Below are 27,289 nucleotides of genomic sequence, written 5' to 3'. Positions count from 1 at the left end.
GATGTATAACTGAGTTGTCCCAGAATTTGCATGGAGTTTGCATGTTTGGCCATTCATTTGACAGCTTCAGATCAATGCTCCCTGCAAAGTAGCTAGTGTTCACAACAAGTAAGTACAAATGGAGCTATAGCTAATGGGTGAGGACCTTTAGACACAGAGAGGCTCACTGGCAGAGGCTGCTCTAGAATCAACATTGGTACAAACTGCAGGCAGGCAAAGTGAGATCCCCTACCTACACCCTTATATAACCAAGTCTTGTCCCCAGTCCTATGAGGACGTTCTTAATAAACTATTCTGTTCAACCTAAGCAGGAACTTTCCCATTTCAACCTCCTTCGCTCCTCTCTGCTTCTGCCAAATCAAGTGAAACAACCCAGAAAAGTCAGGATTTGTCATTGAATGATACATTTTAGCTTAACTTTTCCTGTGGATTGATGGAACAATGACAGATATGCCTGTGTATCTTCAATGCCCAAACAGCTCCCTTTACACAGTCCCTTACAGATATACCTGCTGAAGTGTGGTTCAAGAATGCCTGTGGTTCCTACTTCACAGACAGCACAGGGAAACTAAAGCCCAGGTTCCCTAGGGTATGGAGATACCTGACCTTTATAGATTTCCTTTGAGTCATACAGGAGGTTCTTGCTAAAACAAGGGGTCCAGAATCCAGGCTAGGATCTTAACTGCTGTCGTCTTGCAGTTAATCCAACTACCCTTCCTATATACACAGTTTTTTTCAAGTGATTCCATACAGGAAACATTAGAATGCAATTTTGTGAGTAGAGCAACCAAATACTAAGATATATCCATGTTCATGGAGAACTATCAAGCTATTAAAGTGCCCTTTTTGAAACTGTACACTGTTCTAGAAAAGGCTGCACTGTAATCTCCATGCAATGTCAGAACAGATCGATTAAGAGGAGAGTTCAGGATACTGGCCCACTGTGAGGGACGAGGGAATAAACAATTGTCCTTCATCACTAATCAGCTACCCCTCAACAGGCATCTGGCAATGTGAGCAGGATACCTAGGGGCAATCTGTAAAAACATCATTTACTATTAATGAAGTTCAGTAGCCTCTAAGGTAACCAAGTGCTCCTCAGACAAAGACTCTGGAGCCAGGCCTCATGCTTCCATTTGGAACTCATTAAGTAAAGAAATAATCCAGTGATAAAGGTTTCTTATACAAAACCAAAACAATGTCCTTGCCCTGAGACAGATTTTATAATGCAGAGAGATATTTTTCATGGCTGTATGTGATTTATTGCAGCATGCTGGCACTAACCAAGGGGTTTTGATGCACTGTATATCTGATCCAAATTCTTCTCATAGAAATGACTTTTGATCGGTCATGTCTGTCTTCAAGTTCAGAGGTCCCTGGGATAATGACTTTACTTAACAAAAATATAAGTAATATCCTTCCTCTTGTAAACTATTTTTCATGTAGAAAGCCCCACACTTGTTCATAGATGTCTAGTGTCATACCTACTTTGAAATGCTGCTTAAGCATTACTTTTACTAATTAGCAGTATGTTCAATAAAAGGTACAACTTATCAGCTGACAGGCAGCATTAATTTGATAACACCATGAGAATACTTACAAAATTAAATTAGTCTCAGCACTGGTGAAAAAAAAAAAAAGGAATATAGACAAATATGCCATGGTGTAGACAACGTGTATGTGGGAGATGTTTTCTTCAAGTTTTCTCAAGAAAAGAACCCTACAGCAGTGCAGGAATCTATCCCTACTCTCTTTGGGCTAAATGAAATGCAAATATAATTATGGGCTGAAGGTTGCAAGGCAGAATTTTGATATTTTTACTGGGAGTGATGCTTAATGGCCCAGTAAAGCTATAATAACATACAAAGCCATTCATCTTTGGGCTTCTGAGACAAAAATAGTCCAGACACAGCCACAATGAGGGTGTTATCTGGTGAACATCCAGTAAGACAAAAGTTGGATGTGTTCCAGTCACTTCTAAATGAGCCCTGCATATAAAACTGGTAGTTATAAAACTATTTTCAGTTTCCATCCAGAAAGGTAACAAGGTGAAAGAGAAGGTCAAAGATCTCATCTGGGTTGAGAGCCAGCAGGGGCTGCAGAGAAAACCGACAGTGGAAGTGGTGATTTTGGGCTGGGAGGACCAGTAACAGTGAGGGTACAGGAGCACCCAAGACAAAGAAAAGGCAGGATAGGATACAGTAATTATTTTTCTCAGATCCCACACAGACAAAATACTGAGGCTTCATGCTGCACTGCAAACCTGACTCTTGAACCGGGGATTCAGACCTGCTCTTTGCACCTTATGTATAAAGAGACATAATGCCCCAGAACAAGCACAAGCACTGTCTGGTAAGACCATGTGGCAAGTTGTACAAGCAACTGCAAAAAGGCACACACAATTTAAGTGGCTATGACAAAACAAGGACCTTCTTACAAGCCATTAATTTTGCGCTTTTAATGAGAATTTAAAATCCTGCAACAATAATACTTTAACATTAAAGCTTACTCTTTTGACATTAAAACTTACTCTTTCTTTTCCAGGCTGTTTACTAGCAGGGGTATTGTAGCTACAACCAGACTAGTCTGTTTACCCAGAGGAAACACCATCAGAAAAGTGTTTCTCCAACTACTACATTAAATTTTCCTGCAACAGCTATACAGTATGTCTTTTCCCTTGCCATTGGCGCACAAATTAACACAAGCAGCCCAAGGAACAGAAGGGATTTATTGTGTAGCTGTTAGAACTTGCCTCTCACATGAAGGAGATAATCCCCCAAGCTTTACTCCTGTGCTGGGGTATTCCAATCATTCCATGGATTTTAGGATTAATGATATCTGAGGTACAATTTTTATAGCTGTTTTGAAATGTCAGGGGTGAGAGTTCTCAGAATTAACTGCTTGTGGGGCCAGTTCTGAAAGACTTGAAATCAGCCAATGCTTTCCCATGTTGCTGTGCAACACAGAGCAACTGGACAACCCTTTTTCAATTTGGAAACATCACTAGAAAAGTGGTAGGGTAGCAGGGATCAACTTGGATTTTTGAAGTTCATTTTCGGGCCTTATTGAACATCCACATTGAAAATCTAGCACTTTCTTCAGCAAAGGCATATGATTTGGATATCCTTTTAAATTTCTTTGTCCCTTTCTAACATAAAGGTCCCTTTGTCTGAGGGTGCTGTGTACTTTGGTTTCCTGTCAGTTCATGGAGGGCTGGCTGAAGAGGCAGGATGAAGCACTTTCCTTTTGCCTCCAAGAACTTTGTGTTCACATCCTGGGTATTGTCTGAAGTGACAAAGTGACATAAGGCCTGAGTGATTTTCTATTGGCATATATGTTCTATGTACCATATTAGCGAACAACAACAACAACAACAACAAAAAAAAAACACTACCATAACATGACCAAGCCAATAGACTGCTTCATTTTTGTAAAATAGCAGGCAGTAACTAAGCCAAGTGATCCATCTATAAATTTGACTGAAACTGGTCACAGACTTCTAATCAGGCTTTTCACAGTAAAATATAAGAAACTGAGCAGCTTGATCCTTACCTCAGCAGATTTTACACCCAAGCAGTTTCATTGTCCTCAGCCTCAGACATGATGCAAATCTAACATCTAACACACAGTTCACCTCCCAAGCTAAGTTGAAGGAGATAGCGGAGCAAAAGAAAGGACAAAAAAGATCTAAAATCCTCAAAAGATTACTCAAAACTTTTTTTTTTTTTTAATGAATATGTAAGTTATAAAATGTCAGCGGCTGAAAATGTCTGGGGAGATTTAATTCACAGTCTTCAAACAAAAAAAACATCTTTTGATTGACAGACATGACCAGGAGGCTTCTCTCCTGCTTCTGTTTACATAGATTTCTGTGTCAAGGAGTGACCCCATGGGTTCAGGGAGAGGTTTGATTTTACTGGAATGATTCATGATATTACAGTGCTATGTTCTCTTTGGATGCTAGATACTCACGGTGATGTAATTTTCTTGTTTTGAAGTGTCATGTCTTTTGTTTTTCCTTCTACATGACTGCTTTTGGTGTAAGCATCAGACAAGGAACAAGTTCATCTAAAGTACTCGGAGCTCTCATAAAATGATACTGTAACTGTCCAGGCACTTGTACAGCCCAGCCCTGTTTATAATAACCTCAGGAACAACCTCTGTGTCAGAAATAGTTTATTAGGGAAACTGAAAGTACTTCAGCCATTCTATAACTTGCATGAGGTCAATGTAAACGTTCCACCTGGACAAACAGCAAGGGAGGATGTGTCACTACTAACCTGGAAAAAGTAGCACAAGTGCAAAAACTGCACCCAGGACAGAATGGTGAGGCAGACTCCAAAGATGTCTAAAACTAAGTGTTAAAGAAGAAACCCTAGAGTCCAGACTGTCAGATCGCACTGACTGAAAAGAACACCCTCTTTTTTATGCCCAGCCTTGACATGCTAGCTCTGCATCCCCAGCACTTCTTGCACAGCACCACTTTCTCTCCTGCAGCTGGGCCTGCAGTGTCTGGTTTGGGTCTCTGGCAGGTATGTGAACCCTGGCTGTGACAGAGAAGTCCAAGGCTGCAGGAGAAGCTGCAGCACAGCTGCAGCAAAGCCAGGGGAGTTAGTCGCCCTGGAGGATGTACTTCTCAAAGACACTGCTTCTTCCCATTTCACTGCCTTTTGCTATGACTACATCTGCACCACATGTCTGATGCTCTCAGAGACAGCGAAACCTCAGCTTTTTAAAGCGCTTGCGTGGTTCACATATCCATGCAACTGAAACAGTGCATTAACCCAGACCAATCCTCAGGTTCTGCACAACCATAGATGGAAAGCAATCTTCTTCAGTCACTTTCATAGACTGCATTTGTTTCAAAAAAAAATTTTGTCTGATACTTGAAACATGTGGGTGATCTTGTTACAAACCCTGGCTCTGATTAAAAGCAAAGCTTTCCTTTTGGGTCTCTTTAGATTAGGAGATATAAAGTTGCCTTCTCATATTCTAGATCTCTTAGTCTCTCTCTTCTCTCTAATTTAGTGAGTGCCAATATTGTTTTGCAAAGTGTTTGGTCATGGGCAAAATGACATGTGCTAACAAAAATATTAATTCATAATTTATTCATAAGTATTACAGCCAACCTTTCATCTTCAGCCAAGGCAAAGAAATGGACAAACATATTCAGGCTTCAGTTTTCAAGCACTTTATTCACTGCACTTGGAATTGACTGTACATAACTATTCTGAAAACATTCGTACCCTCTGTTTCTGGCAGGTGCAGCAGTTCTGGATCACTGCAACAGAGTATTAGCAATAAATCAGGAATATCCTCAGAGAAAGGGACCACATTTCTTCCTTTCATGACCTCCTTTAGCTCATCTCCACCTTTCCAGATTTTTTTCTGGTATATAATGCAGAAAAAGAAAAGGAAATTCTTTTAGAAACAGCTGCACCTAGTCTTAACATCTTGGGTTAGCTGCCCTCACATGTACTGATTTTGTACCAAGGGTCTGGTAGACAGGCCTAAAAACAAAGTCAGAAAAGTGTCAAAAACATCAGACCAATTTTTCTGCCCTGTTAACTTCTGCCTGTTGTGTGCCTCTTTTACAAACATGTCACATGCTTCCTACAGTGAAAGTAGTAGACTCTAGCTGGACACTGAGGCTTCAAAAGGTATGTGCATTTTGTGTCCAAGCATTGTTTATCTAACAGTGGGACTATTCAACGGAAGCAGCAGCCACCTCTGTCTCCCTAGCCTTTGTAGAACAAAGCACCAGGCTCCTCAGGACTAAACTTTGTTTTGCTGTTGTATAAGGAGCTGTCATCCGGCCATAGGCGCCAGTGGCCACAGCCCCCCTTACTGGATCAAATAGTTCAACACCAGGGGCTAAGTCTCTGAAGTTTAATTTGATGTGCTAAGCATTTTACTGCAAGCATTCTTGCAAAATTTGCTGTTAACTCTCAAAAACCAGTATGTATCACATTTAGCCAGGACACAGGGAGGTACAGCGAACATCTGTGGAAGCAGCTCTCACTTGCTTTGACAGAAACCATAATTTTCAGGGCCAGCATGTAAAGTACCAAGAAAATACTTCAGTAATAAGCAGCATGCTGTAATACTGATCTTCCCTGAATATTAGATGGGATTACAAGAAATACAGTCTATGCCAATTAACTGATAATCTGGTCTCTGCCCCTACTCTATATCCTTGGTAGTCACCTACTAGGAGAGAAAAAAGTATTTGTATATAAGTAATCTGTGACCAAATTAGGCCAGATATGAGTTAAATTTACAATAATTGGGATGATTTTCTGCTCTGTTCTCCAAGTGGCTGTTTATCTCCTGTCAGGTCTCTTGGGAATATTATGACATCGCATCCCATACAGTAAATGCTAAAAAGAATTCCATCCACCAGAGATAATATACTGCAAATATTAATGTGTTTAATGATCTTAGCATAGGAAGAGCTACTGTTCAGCAGCATATTCTTCACGGAGTCAGAGCAAAAATAAATAAATAAAAAAGGAGCCATAACCAACAGTAACTGCTGACAGTTGGATCAACCACTTCAGAGACCTGTCAGTGCTTTCTGCTACTGTGTCTATTGCACTGCAGTCCTAGTAAGGAGTGATTCTGATATATTGCTGATTAAATCCAAGAAAGATGGCGTTCTTCATAGTAATGATAGGCAGATGGGCAGAATGATTTAAAATGTAGTCTGTTTGCTCCCGTATCTTACAATACTTGTATGCATTTTGATTCACAGCTTAATGCTCCCAGCTACAGTTTATCCTTTCAGAAAGAAAACTGACACATCAGGCAATAATAGGCTGTGTAGAAATGAAATATCTTTTCTTTTTATAGAATCATAGAAAATCCTGAGTTGGAAAGCACCCACAAGGATCATCGAGTCCAACTTCTGGGTCCCCAAAGGACCACCCAAAAAATCAGACCATGTGCCTGAGAGCACTGTCCAAATGCTTCTTGAACTCCAGCAGGCTTGGTGCCGTGACCACTGTCCTGGGGAGCCTGTCCCAGTGCCCGACCACTGCTCAGTGAAGAACCTTTTCCTAGCACCCAGCCTGAACTGTCGCTGTCACAGCTTCAAAACATTACCTCAGGTCCTATCGCTGTCAACAGAGAGAAGAGATCAGCACCTGCCCCTCTGTTACCCCTTGGGAGGCTCATTTTCCATGAACCTATTGACTCATTCATCTTCTGAGTTTCTTTTCCAAACATGTTTTTTAAGGCAAACCCTCCACCACTAACATTCATGCATGAACTGTCTGTTATAACTACCAACAAGAAAGAAACAAAAACAAGTTGCTTGTTTCTACAGGAGTGAGAATGGTCTTGTGGTTAAGATGCTTTGCCTGTGACTCAAGACATACGGATTCCCTTCTTTATGCAGAGACATGATTTCCATGTGAGTTTGTATGATCCTTTACCTCACCTCTTGTCTCAATTCTCCTTCCCCTACATGGAGCATTATGATAACAGGGCTTCCAACCCCCCCGGGACAATGTATGTTTTGCTTGATTTTAACAGTGGAAAGCACATTCACAAGTTATAGTTACACATATAAGTAATTAGGTTACCCTGAAGAGTGCTACATTGTAATTATCCATCCACACCAGCCTTCTTAACCACACTTTCTCTAAAACCTGTACCTATGCTGAGAGTGTTGGGCAAGCAAACACCAGCTGAGCAAGGAGCCCAAGCCTTGTTATGGTAAATAGATAGACACCACCCAAGGAAGGTAGCCCAAGGCAATGGGCAGCTGGATAAAAAACAGAGAAAATTGCTTTTTCACAAATGAGCTCCTCCCCAGCAGCACCCAAACACGCCTAGACTAGCTCACCACTGTTCAAAAAGGGAAAAAAAAAAAAAAAAAAATGAATCCAGCCTTTCAATCCTTTCTACCTAGCAACAGGCTCCCTTACAGGGATTAAGTGCTCAAACACAAACACATATGACAGTCTGCACTGTGTGGTTTCCCTACTTTCCTTCAAAAGACAGAGGCAAATATCCTTGTGAGCATGTAAAATGTATGCCTCATACATCGTTATATTGCCTTCTAAGAGCACCACATTGTTACCAGAGTACTGTCTAATCAGTTCTTTAATAAAATATGTCCTTACCAGTACCAAGCAGAAAACATGCACACCCTCCATTGAGCAAACTCTTGGAAACCTTTCCAGAAAATATTTTTTGCCTAACCTGATAAGCCTCCACAAAACAGTACCATTATGACAAAATGGTATTTGTTGGTGGAAAAAGAAGGGAAGAGAAAGAGGCTTGAGATCTTTACCCTCTGTTTTCACATACTCCCCTTCAAACTGCACTGCTTGCCCTTCTGCTTCTTGCTGTTCCATGGCCATGAGCGCCCCTACACATGATTGTGAGCACTTGACCCGACCCTACTTTATTTCTTAAAAGGTAAGCGAAACACTCATCAGAGAGCTGCTCTATCTGCTTATCATAACACCAATCTCACCCACCATATTTTTAATCACTCTGATGTCTGCATCCATGTGGTGCATGCCCCTGGGCCCAGGAACCTTATCACACTGGGGATCTGTACAGAGCCATGCACACTCTCTATCTATAAATAACAAAGTAATTATTACTAGTAAATAATATATACTAGCTCATTTAAAATGAATCATGTTCTCCAGTCACACTGGAGAATGAAGAAAATAGGCAAAGCTACAAGGCATCACTTTAAAATACTTCTTATATAATTATTATGAAATTACATTAAGCTATGACTCATTCCTGAAAATGCAGGGTTCATTGAGGGTAATTAAAATAAGTCACTATCTCTTCAAGGCAGTGACTCATAGGCTGCTGCCCATAGCAGAGTGCAGTGAAGTCAGAAGCTCCTTTCTTCCTGCTGAAAAAGCAATAGCAGTTTATTAAAGCAGCGGACAGAGCTCAGTTCGCCCTTCCCTTAACTCCATTTAGCCAGTGGGTTTATTTTTTGAAGTCCTAGTCAAGAAATTAAATCAACTACATCTTACCAGAGATGTCTTACTAGGACTGTAGGGAAAATGAAGGGACCTCAACACAATTGAGATCTACTCAAGTAGCATTTACCTTAATAATTCAAACCCCCAGAAAATATGATCCAAAAAGTTATTGACTGTGTGTAGCTATATAGCAGTCATCTAATCAAAAGTTGCTGACAGTAAGGTGCTGTACTTAGTAAGTATATATGGGTCATTTCATGACAGAAGTATAGTTGCAGGTGAGATTAATTGAGTGCCCAATAGCAAACAAGAGGAATTGAAGAGTATCGTGTCCCTCTGATACTATCAGAGGAATTGTAGCAAGACAGCCTCTGCACCCATGTGCATCCACACAGTAGCTGACAAGAAAGTTGGAGTTTATTTTCTCAAACATTTTAAATATACACCCCTTAGCCAAGCCAGGTCAGAATAATTAGTATAGTTTGGGGAATTGCTCACCAAAATACAAAGTCACTTAAAAAAAGTGAGTACAGTAGAAGGTAAAATTCAACTGTACCACTCTCCCACACTACAGCAGTAATGACAGCTCATAAGCAGCTCTTTGTTTATCTTTACCACTGTTTTTCATGCTCTGCAGTTAGTGTTCTGTGTTTTCGAGTGTGCTCTGTTTTGCTAAATGCATTTTTTTTTCTAAGTATGTTTTTTTCATAGGCTTCTCAGCTCTTTTGATGTGGGAAAAGCCACACATCAAATAAATTTCTCATTGATATTCTTAACAGTAGCTCTTATCAGAAGATTGCTGGCCACAAGATGAGAATTAACTTATGGAAAAGAGTGTGCTTTCAATGTATAAATTAATCCCAAATCTACCAATGCAGGAAAATGTATTTCTTGGGAATATAAGATTAAGCCAATAGCATATTAAGAGAGTGCTTTCTCATTATAAATCCCTTTGCAATAACGTGGATCATAATTGTAGGAATCTGTGACAGTTCAATATTAATTAACTGGCTTCTTTCCCCTAAAGCTTAGCAGGGAAGCTTGCAAAAGGTTGTGCAATATCAATAATGTAGCACATGCAGAGTTTAACCTGTTTTATGAGTCTAATCAGAATGAATTTGTTAATGAACCTGCCAGAAATACTGAAAGAGGTATAGAGTTCATGATGTCCTTCCAGGTTAAGTTAAGGCAGTGCTTTAAGCAGTTACCTTCTCTTTCAGGCTTCCTAAGCATTTTCCAACTATTGAGTGGTTGCTTCATAAATTTCTCTATACTAAGGGGGACATTAGCATACTATCTTCACAAGCTCAGTTTGAATATAAAGCATAATATTGTATATTGGCACCAGAGCCAAAAGGGAGGGTGGAATTCATTTAGCTTTTTTTTTTTTTTTTTAATTGCCAATTTATTTATTTTCTTTGTTGGGAACTGAGATGGTGACTGATAAAAACAATCTGCTTTGGAATTTGTATCCAGATTTGCAAATATGCTTGGTACATCTCCGGTTATAAGCCCACTTGTGTAAAGTGTAAACATTTTAATAATATTCACTGACTTTTTCCCTCCTACACTTTGAAATATCAGTTCAGGTAGGAAGAACTGGAAGGCCTTTTGTAGCTCATCACTGCATCAGTCTGTTCTTTGTGTCTCGTTTGTATAGTTCCTTATTCTTGTGGTTCAGGACTTCATGTGATACAAGCTATAAGCTCATGTCATTCATTAGGTGTTGCACTGATCTATTAAATGTAAACTTTGCACATTACCTTTCTGCCAGACCAATTTGCATTGTGGTCCTCTTAAGAAATGAGCCTTTTGTTTCAAAACAGTGAGTCATGGACACACAACAGCACTCTAAAAATCAGCATCACAAGTAACCAGCCCCAGTGAATAAATCTTGTTGACTGTTTCAGCAAAGAATTGCTCATTTTGTGACACAGAAGTCCAGAAGATCACGCTAAAATTCTTAGCTGACCTGTTCTGTCAATTGTAATGACTTTTGTTTATTAGTGTTCTGACATCTCTCTCCAATGTCTCCTTCATATAAAATTATTCCACTCCCTTTTCTCTTCGGAAATCTTTTAATTGCAAATTGGACAGAGCAAAGAAGCTTACTAAAATATTTCCTGTTCTGTCCCCTTTTCATGGGCACATGCCCAAGCCCTCTGGAAAACAATCCAACAGTTTTCAACTAAAATGTCTTCTACATACAAAGGAATCAGTCACCTCACAAACAGGAAACATTTAAAATGTGCTCTGTGTTTCTAGAATAGTCTGAATCCAAAATTCTAGGCCTTCCTGAAATATGCTGGACTTCCTTCATCTCATTCTTGTCCATCTTAAAACTCCCTTTGCTTAGTCTCACCAGTGGAGTTTCATTAGTACAAAAAAAAAAAAAAAAAGAACCACCAAAACCATTATTGCAGGACCAGGAACAAAGGTGTATGAATTATATATGCTCGTGAAATAAAGAACTCTATAAGATTGCTTTTATTATAGCCATTATCCTGTTTTTCCCAGTCCTCCATTCCTATTTATGCTTCTGATTCGTCTGAATATAAACTCCAAAGGATAGAGAGTGTCGCTGTGATATCTATAGCACTAATAGATGGCACTAAAACAACCTTGACTCCAGGCTTATAACGCTCACCCAGAAGACCTGGCAGCAAATCAAACTGTACTTACTCATCATAGGTACAAAATTAGTTAGGATAGACGTATGCAAAAATTAAATAACTTTTATCAGTACATCACTTTTATTGAAGAAAACTGGACACTCAGCTACCTGAATTGTGTCTGATAACTGCACTTAGTACTGCTCTTTTTGTTAGCTAGTGCTACAGTGAATACTAGGGCACTTCTGTCAATCTGTGTGTGTCAACTTCCAAGACAAAGCTTTTTGCTTCCAGCAGCAAAAGAATCAAGGCTAGATCTTGACCAAATCACCACAAATGCAATTTATGGAAGAGTATAGGCTTTGAATTGTTTGTTGTAGTACTTTAGGATAAACTGAAGCCAAAAACTAGAAGCTACTCTTGATTAAATATGCATTATTTAATTCAATGAGTTAAAGTAAGAACTTGTTCCCACTGTGAATTTGTATACATTCAGAAAACAGTGTGCTGGCATTTGGTAGGGATCAGACTTTTTTCCCCCTAGCTGTGATCAGATAGCATGGACAATGTTTTAATTTTTGCCATTGAGAATGCTGATTAGATCTTCAGTGTTGTATCACAGATATTACTACACCACAAAGACTTTGGAAGACATTCGCTAACTCACTGGCTCATTTATTTGTAAGTTGTGCTTTAAATTGTTTCTATGTTACAGAAAACATTTACAGCTGCATTTTCAAATAGGAATGTCTGAAAGGGAGGCACATGGGTACTGAGACACATAATTAGGTTTGCCCCTAGAGATTTCCTGTAGTAATGTGTGCAATCCTCATTGTCACTGAGAAACACGTGTTGAGGTCTATATGAGGCCAAAGTTACTTATCACTTCTCTCTTTCTCTCTCTCACTCTCTGTGCCCTGCTTTTTTTAATAATGAGAAAGATTCAAGGAGGGGCAACAAGCATTTTCTAAAATACTTCTTCAGCCTCCTTAGTAACTGCTTTAATATTTTTGTGCTATAACTTCTTAGGACTGGATTTTCAAAGAACCAAGACAAAGGCCACCACACCACTTGACTGGCTGTCAAGGTTCTCACAAAACCTTTGGACAGCTTCAGCCAGAGCTGTCAGAGAAGACCTTTCTAAAATAAGTAACAGTGTACAAGATTTTTGAAAATTAGTGACAAAAAGAAGAAACAGATCCAAATTATTGAGATTGCAGAGGAAAAGACGTTGGCATTCATCCATCAGACACCAGAGAAACCATAAAGAAGAACCAAAGGAAGAAACTTTTGATAAATTCTATAGCTCCTGGAACTCAGTTCTTCCGGTAGAAATTGTACACTGAAACATTTCATGGGACAGAGGTGAAGGGAACAGTATTTCAGAAATTTCAATTTGACTTTATCAATCTTGTTAATTCTTAACCTTCATATTGATCTCTTTTCCTTGGCATAATTGCACGATGGCCTGTGACTAAGATGTTATAAATAAACTCCAGTTAGAAATGACTCATAGCTCTCCGATATAATATATAATATTAAATTATGGAAGTAGTACATACACAATGTATTAATATTGCAGCAGCTTCCAGATAATTGCTGGGTTTTGAGCATGTATAAAAATACTCAGATCTGACCACAATACCCATTCGCATTTTAATAGTGCAAAACGGCATGAAGAACTTCAAAAAATTCTTATTGTCATCTACATGTGGAGCTTCTGAATATGGTGCATCTGTCTTGGCCTACAAATTCTCCTTTTGCAAAGAAAGCAGAAACTTTTCTCTCTGCTGCCATGTTCAGGATATTGCTGGTTACCTAATACCTACTTTGTTTTCCTTCATATAACTCAGAATTTTACTTTAAAAAGTGCTTTGGGATATTTCAAATATGAAGAGAGCAATTTAAATCCAGTTTTTATTCTCCATCATGCCAAGGGGCAAAACTAATAGCCTTATGCAATGTTGCATCATGTTTCATAGGCTGATGTGGTATTTTATAACATTCACTAGGTACTGAAGGAACAAGTGTTTTCAATGTACACACAAAAATGTACAATGTACACACAGGGGTCCTTTCTGTGCCCTGAATGAGCACAAAAATATAGATACTGCAAGCAACAAATCTGGCTTTCAGCTGAGCTCATTCAGATGGACAGGTATGACCAGTGCTCCCACTGTACTCACTCTGCCCCAAAGCAGCCAGGAAATGTTCTGTTAAATCTCCCAGCAAAAGCAACTGGATCTTGCACTATAATATTGGTGACCATACACCCTTTGATGTCTGTTTTTGAATCTTCATTTCTATTTCTGTCAAAAAGCTTCAGTAAAAATTGAAATTCAAATTTAATCTACTCTCCCATGGAAAATTAAGGGATGATCAAGAAGCAAACTGTAATCTCTAAGAATAAAGGTTCTAGAATATTAATTCAAAAACAATAGTGAAATAGAGCTGATTTATGAGACTATTTTTTTACACCAAATACATTTTTAAATTATTTTTAATTGTTTTAGTTTAAAATGTTGAGGCAAACTGAAACTTTAAAACAAAATTCTCAGTTAACCACCCTGAGTTACACTAGTAGAGATTCTAAATTAGAAGAAAGCCATGCTAAATGTATATAACCGAGAGCAGCATTACTGTTCAAAATCTGGTCTGCTTACACACTTCAGTGTTAAGCGACATCATAAGTAAGTATTTTACAATTAAGTGGTTAAATAAAAACTCATCTCAGGTTCATCAAAGTTCATACACTTTGGTGAAGTTAGATGTCAGTGTCTGCTGGCTCTCACAAATGTTATCTCAGTTAATGGTTTCACATGTAAACCATTAAAATGTTGTTTTTACACTATTTTATACTGAAACAAAGACAAACCAACAGTGTCACAACATAATATACCTGAGAGTGATAGACTCAGTCTGATGGATGCTTCAAAGTCAACAAAATTTGCATGTAAGATACCACTTCAGGTTTAACCACTGATTAACAACAGCTTTGTCTTTCTCATCCAAATCTGGGAATTCATCTGAACTCCAGATCCCAGAGCAGAGACAGGAGAAATGTGGAGTCAAATCATGGAAAAACAGATTGGAAGAAAGCTGACAACATCACCATCCCTTCCTACTTCCCAAGTACATAGTTCCTTCCCCAGAACATTTGCCTAGGTGACTTTCAGGGACCTGCTGGCATTTCCAGCAGTTCCCTGGCCACTCTGCTCCAGCATTTTGCTATCATTTTGAAACAAAATGTGTTTCTCCCCACAGAGAACAGCTGCTAGTTTCACACAGCTTCATATATTCTCAGAGTCTGTGGATAAGTTGCACCAACACAGTCACAGTTTCACAGGCGAAGTTAGAAAATATTACCAATTCTTTCCGAAGGAAAGGAAAATGTATCCTTGAGTATTTCTAGGCAAAACTTGTCTCACTGGCCATCACCAGTCTGTCACAGAGAAGAGAAAAATGATCTCAGTAAAAGTAGTGTATCAGTGCATCCAGGACCAAAGACTGTGTTAATGTGATTCTGAATGGGAGAAATGCTTATGCCCAAGAAGGAGTCTCTACCCAGCCTTCTGGTTCAGAAAAAGAAGAAGATAAAGCTTCTCTGAGCAGAGATCATCCTCTGCAGAAAGGGTAGTTACCCTTAATAAATAGCAAAATGCTGGTAGCACAAGGGAAGGAATATTGTGAAATGATGAGAAAAAGAGGAATGCGGGACTGGAGAGAAGCACCTGGGATGTGACACTGCCAGTTCCACACTAATAAGGGCAAAAATATTGTATAAACGAGGGTGGAAATTTATCATGTTCCCTCTTGTTACCATTTGCTTTCCTGATTATCTTTAGTTATAGGCTACATGAATTATGTAGGTCCCCAGCCAGGCTGCACAATTATAGCTGCAAAGATAAAAACCATGACAAAAAGCTTGCTATCTTTTCTCATTTATTATTTCCATCTTACTCTCCATTTATTTTAATAAATGTGGTGATATCTGAATACAATACAAAATAAGGCTGAAATTCCCCTAACACAAAGGCAAGACAAGCCCTGATCCAACAAGGCAGTTACTTATGGGCCTGACTCTAAGCATACTGATCATCCCATGGAAGCTGGAGACACTGCTTGAATGATGATGCTACTTAGTGCTAGGGCCTTCATGGGACGTGAGATGTGTCTTCGCATTTACCAGAGGACAAACAGTAAATCATACCCAGTGCTATCTGTATCCAGGCTGTATTATTTTAGTGCACTGAAAATAGCTTGGCCACACACAGTGCTTGCTAACAAAGTGATGTGCATATCACTGAAGACATCAGAGGCCTGCTAAACCGAGATATACCACTGCCTCCCCTACAAGCCAGTGATGAACAGCTTTCATTTCAGTCCCATCCCGTTTTGTGTCTATCGTAGCAGGAGCTATTCCACTGCTCTGGATGATAAAGGGACTACAGACACCATATCACAGTAATTAAAGATTTATAGTAGAGTAAATAATTAACACACCCACTTTCCACTGAACACAAAAGCCAGGCTTAGATGAACAAAAAAGCAGCAGTAAGCTTATACCAGGCAGCTGAAACCAATTTATCTATTATAATCTCAGAAGCCTCACATCCTCTCTTAAAAGAATATTTTTGATAGATCAGGATATATTGGATATAAAGAACTATAAAGAATATTATATATTCAGTTCTCTTTTCAAAAGAATGAAGATGCCCCTTTTTCAGAACTGGTCAATAAAACCTCCCCACCCTATATAGTGAATTTGAGCTCAGCAAAGTAATGTGCTGAGCTCTTCAAGTACTGGAGACTATACCGCTCCTCTAGTCCCAACACCAGCAATCATGTTGCCATCTGGAAACTTCATAACAGAAGAATTTATTTTTTTCCCTTTGGAATTTTAGGTGCTGCTATATTAGGCACCACTGGTTTTTCCAATCATTTTTCCACCTGTAATCACAATCATGAGTTTTGAGTACAGACCCTTGAGTAGTACTTACCACAAATGCATACCTTAATTTAGAGTGCCTCTGTTATGTCCCTACTTTTTGCTTTAATTTTCTCATCTTCATGGAATGGCTTTAAATCCCATTGTATTATACGGGGTACTTTCAAAGTACTGCTTCAAAAGCACAATGCATGCCTGAAGAAGAAGGTTAAGGTTGCAAAGACTGGTGGATAAAGGATAAAGGACCACCATATTTAAGGAGAACCTTGTCAGTTTAATGTACATTTATTTTGCGTATGTTTATGATAAAGTCATTAGCTACTTTCTCACTTACTCTTCAGTTACAAATCTTTTCCTTCAGTTATTGCACAGAATGTTCTGGTATGAATGAAATATGCAATGACAAAGGTTATTCTTTGCAGTTTTTCTGCCTCATCTGCTGCAGAAGCTGGATAATAAAAGGTGAACAAAGTTGGCCAAACTCAAATTTCTCCCTCCTAGGGAATTTCAATATTCCCTTTCAGGTGCTTCAAGTTATAATGAAAAATGAAAATAACAATATTCCCTGCAAGATGGAAATTCTGATGAGGTTTTGTTCCATAAAAGAAAAAAAAGCCAGGTAATTTGTTTCAGAAACATGTTTGGAGCCGGCAGGCTTCTGGTTCTTTGAGCAGCAGGAAAAAAAAAACGAAAAGGAAAAAAAAAAAAAAAAAGAGAGAGAGAGAGATTACCTTGAAGCTCCTTGCACACCGGTGCTGGGAAGACATGCTCTATGGGAGAGTAAGCTTGCAGCCTGTCAGCTACCACTGTCCCATACCAAGTCCAGCCTGGAGCAATTTGCCACCAAAATGTTTTTTTGGTTTTTGTTTTGTTTTGTTTTGTTTTAATTATTATTATTTTTATATTGCAACCTGGAAATTCAAAGGAAAGTCAAGCAATTTATCTTAGCCTCATCCGCAGGAAAGCCTGGTTTGGGCTGATGTCCTCATCTCCAATACCATCAGCAAAAGGAAAACACTCTACCTTGAACAACAGCACTCAAGTACTGCATACATCCAGCAACTACAAGGAGGGCTATTGGAACCAGGGGACAGGTGTCCTCCACACTTAAGCAGCCATGGGTCACGTTCTTGCTCCAGCTGCAATGTGAGGTTTGATGAGGAGACCTGTCCAGGCTGTCCTGTACTTGACACACATGACAAGAGGAAATATGACTTTATATATCTGTATTTTTATGGGGCCAAAGACAAAAAAAAAAAAAAAAAAAAAAAAAAGCCCTGTCCCTGGAGTCAACTTGAGAACTTGAGAACATATGCCTGGGGCTTGAGGAAGTAGCTCTGACAGGCAGTGGTTATTAGACACAGTGCCTGCCCAAGGCTGGCATTTCTTTCAAGTCAGGTGTGGGTTATTCTTGTACCTGGGCCAGGACTTCTATGCCAAAACCTGCCTAATAAATAAACCTCCAGGCCCTCCCTCTAAACCAGTATCACGTCACGATCATTTCTTACAGACAGGGAAACAGCATTTTTGTGAGAGTCCATTTGTAAGATGTCTTTGTTTCTCTGTCTCCTTCTACTTCCTTTTTATTTTGAAGAAGTGCAGCCTCACCTTGTGCTGCTGGTAGTCCCATGTCCAGCAATGGGGCCCTGCAGGCACCAGACAGGGTTCCAAGTTCACAGGGTCATGTTCATCTCTCTTAAGAGTTTCTTAAAGACATGGGAACCCGCAATGTTAAACCAGTTACTAAATAACAAAGATTCAAATATTGCTGTTACTGTTTCTCATCAGGCTGCAGCCAGGCAGAGGACAGACCATACTGCATGCTGCAGAGGACACTGAGCCTTCAAGTGCCGTGAAAAGGCACATTATTCATCAAGATTTCAAGCTGAAAAGCTAAACTCATCTGCTATGTTTGGCTGATCTTGGTTCTCTCTATTGTACCACTGAATAAGGTTAAACACTCTCTTTGCCCCACAATTTCACTTAAACATATTAATGGCATTAGAAAGCCCAGATGTTAATTTGCTGTATCATGACTTTATGAGTGCTTTGATGTTGGAAGAGGGCCAGGATCAAACAACAGTTAAGGAGAGGCTTTCCTTGTTTCCCTGAGACAAGGAGAGGAGCCTGTCTGTAGTTAGGTGCATGCAAATGATTCTTATTTCTAAATGTGATTTTTTCTTTTCTAATTCAGAAAAATCACAGTGCAAAACACGTCAAAAAATTCCAGCCAGCTGTAGAGACAGCAAAAGTTTCTCTCTTTTTAATGAATAGTGAATTTAATAAAAAAAAAAAAAAAAAAAAAAAAAAAAAGCAACAAGCAGGTATATCTTCTTTCCTCAGGACTGTAATTCTTTTCTTTTATTCAAGAAACCTCCAGAGCAATCCACGAATTCTTTAAAAGTTTTCATTGTATTAAAATGCCCTCAGACTACAGCATGTTCTCAAGAATATCCTTCTGCAAAGTGTTCAAATATTCATATAATGAGGAAAAATGTCTATAAGCATGCTTTAGACATCTGCAGTGGAAGTTCAGGGTTCTTAAATGCTTGTTTTTCAAACACACATTCACTGAATCTCTGCCTTTAAGCATAGCAGGTGATCTCAGTATTTGTTGAAAGTATGACAAAAAGCTTTACAAACATTCAGATTGATCACAGAGTTTTTCCTTAGTGTCAGAGGATGAAACTTAGGAACACACAGAAGACCAAAGGACCTGCAGCTTTGCATTTTAGGCTTGTAGAACACATATAGAAAAGCAGCTGTGCCAAAGAACTTGGGAAACCCACTCCTAGGGTTTTGCAGAGACCCCCTGGATTTACCCAGTAAGTGCTATCAGCCTGCAGTGTGCTCTGAATCAGCTCTGACAATACAGAGCCCCAGAAAATAGCAGGCAGGCTTCTTCAGCTGATTGCTTTTTACTTGCCCACTTACATTTATGCCTCTTCAGAAACTTGTCCTCCTGACGTGTAGTGCTGCCTACTGCCTGTGCTTTGGATGGCAAGGAAGCAGCTTTGAAAGGATATGGAAACAGGAGCTATGGGCTGTGACCAGGACCTGGTTGTTCTGGTACACATCTTTAATCTCAGACACCGTATTCTTCACAAAACATGAAAACTTGTTAGAGAAATGTATGTGATACACAGGATTGTGATTTTCCCCAGAAGTTTTGTTGATTCATTTTGTACCTAACTGAAGCAGGTAAGAGGAAAAACACCTTACAGAAATTTTAATACATATAAAATAAACATTGAGAGCCCAGAACTCTTTTTGAAAAATCTATCTCCACCAGTCAATATCAAAAGGAAATTTTTTACTTACATTGCATTTTCACAGCAATTCTTAAACAGAATGAGAGGTATCAGAAATTACACAAGAAGTCTGTTGGTGATTCTGAGGTTAAGTCTGCACATTGAGGATGTCTGAATAGTTTGAATAACTTGTGGTTTAGATTTCACATTCTGGCTTCATGTATTATTAACTCAGACCAACCTCTGAATTTTCCCTTTTACCCAACGCAGCCAACAATACCTCCAACATAGTCAAATATACTTCCAGGGAAAACTAAAAAAAAATATATACAAAAAAAATAAATAATTAAAAAGAAAAAAAGTACTGTGTCTCCTCTTTTTCTGTGTGCTGGATAATATGTAAAGCAATAGAGATATTTAAATGTAAGGACTGTAACAGCCTGAAATTTTTCCATATGAATTACTACTACTTGTATTGCCAGAAATTCCCTCAAAAGAAACATAGGTGCTGATGGCAAGGACTGAGAGAAATCTTACTGACTGGGTCGGTTTTCAATTGCTGTCCATGTGTGGCTGAAGTTCCCATCCAGCTGGCAGTTTTCTCTGGCTCACTGATCAGGAAAACAGAACTGGCTAGTGAAGGATTAGGACTTCATCCTGCAGGCACCGGTCATCCTCTTCCTTCACTCCCATTCATTTCACAGGTTCATTGCCTTATCAGCAGTTATGGAAGATCTATAGACAAGCAGCTCTCCTGCATCACCGTTGTGTTGTTTAACCGTTACTGCTGCAGGAGATTTCAGAGCACTTTGAAATAACAGAAAAGGAAGAAGCTGTTCAAGGAGGCTACCACATATGCATGCATGATTGACAGCCCCTTTCTGCCTCACTTCATGCTCTTTTGCTCGAGAACACAGTGATCATGTGATCCCTCCTGAGTCTTGGTTAAGGACATGGCACTGGTACATCATTCCTGAGAATTATTTGCCAGTCTCTTGAGCCATCTTCATATTCTTAACAATTTGAAAGAATCTTCAGACATGAAGCTAGGAAAATGTTTCTTCCCATCATCACAATCAAATTATCATACGAGTTTTACCTTTCCAAACTGGCAAGGACTCCAGTGAATGCGGTTGCCTCTCTCTTATTTCATATCCCACCAGTGAGTCAGAATCTTTCTACTAAAAGCTGCTATTGCTCTCTTAAAAGCACACCTCTCTATGCACCTCAGCTTCCTCTAGAAGACAGTCTAATGTCCCCTTCCCTCTTCTTTAATTTCAAAACATATTTGTGAGCAACCTCAGACATAGCTCCTTAACTGAAACTAATTGCCATCACAACATCTATACCCTTTGTTATGCAAAAGACATTGCTCAGGGTGAATTTCACCCAACTTCAATGCTTCTCTTTACAAATGGCAAGGATTACAGAAGTACACATTGTCTAACCTTGACTACAGCAGTGTGTTGAGACCAAAGCAGTGATGTGCCATATTTCAAATACAAGACAGGCCTTTTATGTTCAAACTGCTTCTGTTAATACTTGGAGCTGTACCAGTTGGGCTGTTTCTGATTTGGGCAATAGCAAGCATAGGGGATTATCGAATACAGCCACATGGTCTACATTTTCCTTCTGACACCTTTTCCTACATGACCCTAGCCCCTTCCCCAGAGGCAGAATAAGATGCTTCCATTAGATAAGGAAGAAAAAGATTGCCAGTATTAATAGCCAGCACATTTCGCTTACATGAAATAGAGACTATACCTTGGATTTCATACAAGAGTAACTAGGTCATTAAATAACCTGACAACCCACCCAAAGGACACAGAGGCATCTGTATGGGGAAATTTTTAGGTAAATATTTCTTTTCAATAGTGAACAGCTCTCATTAGTCCTTTAACATGCACTTTATGTAATCATCTGATAATGCCCAGCCTTCTCTCCTGTTTTTGTTTTTGTTTGTTTGTTTGTTTGTTTGTTTGTTTTTAACTCTCCTAGTCATCTATGATCCTCTTGGTATATTTCTGCATCGCCACTCAGCATTTAGGTTGTGTAACCTCCAGACAGATTGCCCTATTTTGCAAACTGATCGTCACTGTAAGCTAACAAGCATCTGCTAAATTAAATTTGTAATAAAGCCACATCCATTGCAGATCACCTTGGCTTTTCACTGTTGAAGAACGAGAACTTACTTTACTAATGCTTTTTTTTTTTTTTTTTTCTTTTTCCCTGTGCCAAGACATTCAGTGTAGCAGCACTCATGTATCAAATGTATTACGGCATTGGGACAGCCTGGCCTCTGCTTTATTATTTTAATCATTATTCTGCTTTGAATTTTTGGCTGTGTTTTATTCTCTGTAGCACGAGATTCTAGTAGGTTCTAGTGATGAGAGGTCAAACTAAATAAAAATGGCCCTGCTGGTTCTGTCAACTAAATTCAAAAATTACTATGAAGCTTTATAGCAATAATACCTTTCGTGCTACTATATTCTGTAAGCAATTCCAGTGGAATCTCTGTTCTGAGTGGTTTATTATAGCTCAACCATAAAAATGTGCTTTGGGCTGAAAGTGGATTTATAAGATTTCTGCCCAGGAGCATACGCTTTGTAAAATTTAATTTAAATCAGCTTAGATTTTTTTTTTTTTTTGGTTTCTTTTTTTTCTTTTTTAAGACTGAAGAATAAAAACAAAAATAGATTATTAAGTTTTTTTTTTTTTCAGAAAAAAAAAAAAGCTCACTTTTATTTCTATAACAAGTAGGCTTTCTTCTTGCCCTTTATGCATATATGTAATTCTGTCAAATTTGGGGAAGACATAGGGAGCACCTTGACAGCAAAACTAGGCTTCCATATTTTAAATGAAATATAGAGACTGTCTAGCCAACAGTTTAGACTAGGTTTTTCTGGTAGGTAAACGGAAAAATAGAAACCGGTATCAGCAATATTATTATTGGGAAAAAGATGGTTCTAGTGTATGTAAACTACTTTTCAGAACAGTTAACAACAGAGTTCTGTGAAATGGCAGTCGGAGAAATCTCATTCTGTTCAGTATAAACCAGTTTACAGACCCACAGTCACTGTTGATTTTCCCAGACATATTTTTTTTTCTGCTCTAAGAGTTGGCTTGTATAAAATCTCTTTTTTTTTTTTTGTCTGTTTGTTTTTGTGTTTTTGTTTTTGTTTTCTCCAGTTTTCCTTGATTTCCAAACATCTGGACATACTTTGAGCTGAGAATTCCCAGACATAAATATGGCAACTGTCTCACAGATTACAGGTGGGCTGACAACATGCCATAATTCCTCCTGCAGTCTTTAGGCAGTATTTACAGTTTGGCATAACATTATGTGTTACAGTAAATTTTACAAAACAGATAGGAATGCTGCACATTTTGGAATAGTGGGATCTGGAATGATTAAGTGAAAAAACAGTAAGTCTGGTTTTATCTAAAAGTTTTAACACAGAAAATCTTTTTTGAATCACATAAAATTTACTAGTCATAATTTTCGAGGAAATGGGAGAGCAGATTGATCAAAACTGAAAAACCACGTCGATTTGGTTCAAAGTGGCAAACTTTCATTTCACTTTGATATAAAATATCATGGTTTTGTTTTGAATAGGTTTACTGACAAATTTTTAACTTTGTTTTACTTGGGTGAGATTTTTCTGACCAATATTTCCCCTTTCCCACACAGCCTTATCAAACAGCAGCATTGATTTACAGTACTCCATCAGACACACCACAGTTCCTCTAACAATATTCAATCTCAGGCCAGGACTCATTGCTTATGAAGAACTACATCTCTGGCTACATTTTTTTTTTTTTTTCACCTTGACAACTTGCCAAAGGTCATACAGACATTGAGGAGAGTAAATTGAACTGAGCAGCTCATCAGACAGGGCTGTGCTGTTTCACCCGAGTCTGCACAGACTACTCACCAAGTAACAAGGAATTTGGAAATGTTCATGGAAACTAGGAAACTGTGTCCGAACACAGCATGCAGGACATACACAGCATAATTCAGGGGCTCCATCAGCTCTGAGTCATCATGCTCCCCACTAACTTCTGCTTCACAGCAAGGTTGCAGATGAAGATTTTTGAGATCTGTATTTGAGGTACACGTCAGGTGCCCCAAGTTCTGTTCTGGGAAATCTACAACCAAACAGTTGTTTGTAGAGTCTCTCCTTTTCCTTTTCCTTTTCCTTTTCCTTTTCCTTTTCCTTTTCCTTTTCCTTTTCCTTTTCCTTTTCCTTTTCCTTTTCCTTTTCCTTTTCCTTTTCCTTTTCCTTTTCCTTTTCCTTTTCCTTTTCCTTTCCCTTTCCCTTTCCCTTTCCCTTTCCCTTTCCCTTTCCCTTTCCCTTTCCCTTTTCCTTTTCCTTTTCCTTTTCCTTTCCCTTTCCCTTTCCCTTTCCCTTTCCCTTTCCCTTTCCCTTTCCCTTTCCCTTTCCTTTTCCTTTTCCTTTTCCTTTTCCTCTTCCTCTTCCTCTTCCTCTTCCTCTTCCTCTTCCTTTCCCTTTCCCTTTCCCTCTTGCCCTTCCCTTTCCCCTTCCCCTTCCCTTTCCCTTTCCCTTTCCCTTTCCCTTTCCCTTTCCCTTTCCCTTTCCCTTTCCCTTTCCCTTTCCCTTTTTTCCTTTTCCTTTTCCTTTTCCTTTTCCTTTTCCTTTTCCTCTTCCTCTTCCTCTTCCTCTTCCTCTTCCTCTTCCTTTCCCTTTCCCTTTCCCTCTTGCCCTTCCCTTTCCCCTTCCCCTTCCCCTTCCCCTTCCCTTTCCCTTTCCCTTTCCTTTCCCTTTCCCTTTCCCTTTCCCTTTCCCTTTCCCTTTCCCTTTCCCTTTCCCTTTCCCTTTCCCTTTCCCTTTCCCTTTCCCTTTCCCTTTCCCTTTCCCTTTCCCTTTTTTTCCTTTTCCTTTTTCCTTTTTCCTTTCTTTCTCTTTCTTTCTCTCTTTCTTTCTTTCTTTCTTTCTTTCTTTCTTTCTTTCTTTCTTTCTTTCTTTCTTTCTTTCTTTCTTTCTTTCTTTCTTTCTTTCTTTCTTTCTTTCTTTCTTTCTTTCTTTCTTTCTTTTTCTTTCTTTCTTTCTTTCTTTCTTTCTTTCTTTCTTTCTTTCCTTCCTTCCTTCCTTCCTTCCTTCCTTCCTTCCTTCCTTCCTTCCTTCCTTCCTTCCTTCCTTCCTTCCTTTCTTTCTTTCTTTCTTTCTTTCTTTCTTTCTTTCTTTCTTTCTTTCTTTCTTTCTTTCTTTCTTTCTTTCTTTCTTTCTTTCTTTCTTTCTTTCTTTCTTTTCTTTCGAAACACCATAGCAGACAAAGTTAATCCAAACATGTAGAGCTGTCTACAACGAAAAGATCATTTAAAGCCAATGAATGAAATCCCATGTTGGGGAAGCATTATTACCTTCAGCTCTTTCAGTAGTTTAGTTGTTGATTAGCAACTTCCAGGAAAAAACAAGAAGAGTTATAATAAAACATGGACAACAGGATAGACAGAAAACAGGATGCATTTAAAAACAGCTTGGGAATGATTATAAGTAAAGGAATTATGTCAAAAGAGCCTAATGAGTTTCATGACTGCCAAGAAAAGAATATCTGAAAAAGCTATTTTAATTTGCAATGGATTGTTACAGTCAGCATCATGTATCCATATATATATACACAGACACACAGATGCATACACACACACATACACATATGAATAGGCTTGATGTTATTTTAATGTTAAATTAATCTCATATTTTAATACTTCCAGGTGTGCAAGATGGTTGATCAGTATACAATGTGCAGCTGGTACATATCCGCAGATAGGAAGTGAAGGCACCTGCCTTACTACAGTGTGCTCACAGGCTGTATTTGGTGTATGAGGCAGTATAACATTTTGGTGCAAGGCTGGAAATAGGCGACAAGGTACTGCACCTACCATTACAGTTTGTTGGACACAAGTAGGACTGCTGGGCACTCAGTAGAACAGAACAGAATGGAACGGAACGGAACGGATCGGAAGAGAACAGAACAGAATAGAATGTTCCAGATTTGGTCAAAACTAAAACGAACACCTTAACTATTATTTTCAATATTAATGAATTATTTCATGTGTATAAATACACAGAAACTGTATGTTTCAGAATCCAAGGTATTTCTTTGCTTGCTATACTATGCATTTAAGTACCACCAATTCCGTGGAATTTAGCCTGCACATTATTGGTAACTATGGTGACTAACTGTAAGAAATGAAGTGACAAAGGTGTCTCAGACTTTCTTGACTGGCCAATAAGGAATAGCTAGAAACAGAAATTTCCACTTTTCTCAGACAGACAGGTCATTCAGTCAACCACTTAATGTAAGCTATTAATATACAGATGGACTTTCAATCACATTCCTCCACCTGCATGAATAGGTCTGTTTCTCCTCTTTAATGATGATGTGTTGAGTGCAATGACACAGGAAGACCAAGTTCTGAAGTAGATACCATGAGAGAGGTTGGAGGGGCACTGTGCCCTAGAATGAAACATTTCCTTCAGCTTATACAATGCACTGCAACCTGAGCCTGCTGCCTGAGCAGAAGTTGCTTTCCCATGTGTTTCTGGCTCTCACTGGCAGCAGAGATGCTGCTGTGTTTAGTGCAACTATAATTATGCATCCTGCTGTCCCATTTCTTTGATGCAACAGGGTAGGAGGGAAGACCTTAAACAGGACTGCATTTGTGGGTGGCCAATTATCTGGTAGGGTGTTTGGGAAAGATCCTTTTGCTGTTTATACTTTATGACCTACAGTGCAGAATGCAATTAACACCTTGCCACTCATCTTTCATTTTTGATATCTGTATAAACAGCAAAAAGAATGGTACAAACAACAACAGCAATGTAGACTGACCTCTGTGATAAGAGTAGTCTACTCCATTTTGATTCACCAAACCCAGTCAAGTTCTGTACTTGTGTTATACTGATATCCAGTCACATAAGGCAGAAGTTGGAACTGCCAGAAAACTTTGACCTCATTGTCATAACCATAATCATAAAACAGCTTTTAAAGTATGAAAATAGTAGCTTGATTAGAGTAATATGTTCTCTTAAGATTTCAGGAGATGAGGAAAGGTACAGAACATTTTGTTTGGTTTTGGTTAGATAACAAAGTTACATGATACCTATGGCACCAGGGAGTACGAATTTTTGCTGTGTTTGGTTATATCTGCTTGAATATAAATATATACATATGTGTATTAGCCTGGTATAAAATTCATTATGTGCATGAAAATCTGGCCCCTACAACACCAGAATTAACTTACCCATCTATTTTTGTCTCTTTTCAATACTCCATATTCAAAGGCTTTAGAAACGGTGCACTCACGTGGGCAGAAAGAAAAGTGAGACCAACCTCTTTCCTAGTGCATTGCATCTGTATCCCCCAGAAATTCCTCCTTGTCCAAAGCATAGAAATAACTCAGCATGGAGCTTCAGGAACTACAGCAATATCATTGCAATGGGGAAGACTTCTGAGGTATCAGTAGGGCTAACTGGAGATTTAGGGGTTCTCCTC

At 38.9% G+C, this 27,289-nt stretch overlaps 1 long non-coding RNA gene across 1 annotated transcript in view; it reads right to left on the bottom strand.

The window, feature by feature from the left end:
* Positions 1–24,096, bottom strand: part of LOC125184217 (uncharacterized) — a 91,405-nt gene extending 67,309 nt beyond the window's left edge. The window contains exon 1 of the long non-coding RNA XR_007167869.2: positions 19,842–24,096. This is a non-coding gene — a long non-coding RNA (uncharacterized lncRNA). The remainder of the gene's footprint in view (positions 1–19,841) is intronic.
* Positions 24,097–27,289: the final 3,193 nt, after the last annotated feature.

The sequence above is a fragment of the Anser cygnoides genome, chromosome 3 (assembly GCF_040182565.1).
Source record: "Anser cygnoides isolate HZ-2024a breed goose chromosome 3, Taihu_goose_T2T_genome, whole genome shotgun sequence".
Lineage (NCBI taxonomy): Eukaryota > Metazoa > Chordata > Aves > Anseriformes > Anatidae > Anser > Anser cygnoides.
This window is presented reverse-complemented; position numbering and strand designations above follow the sequence as displayed.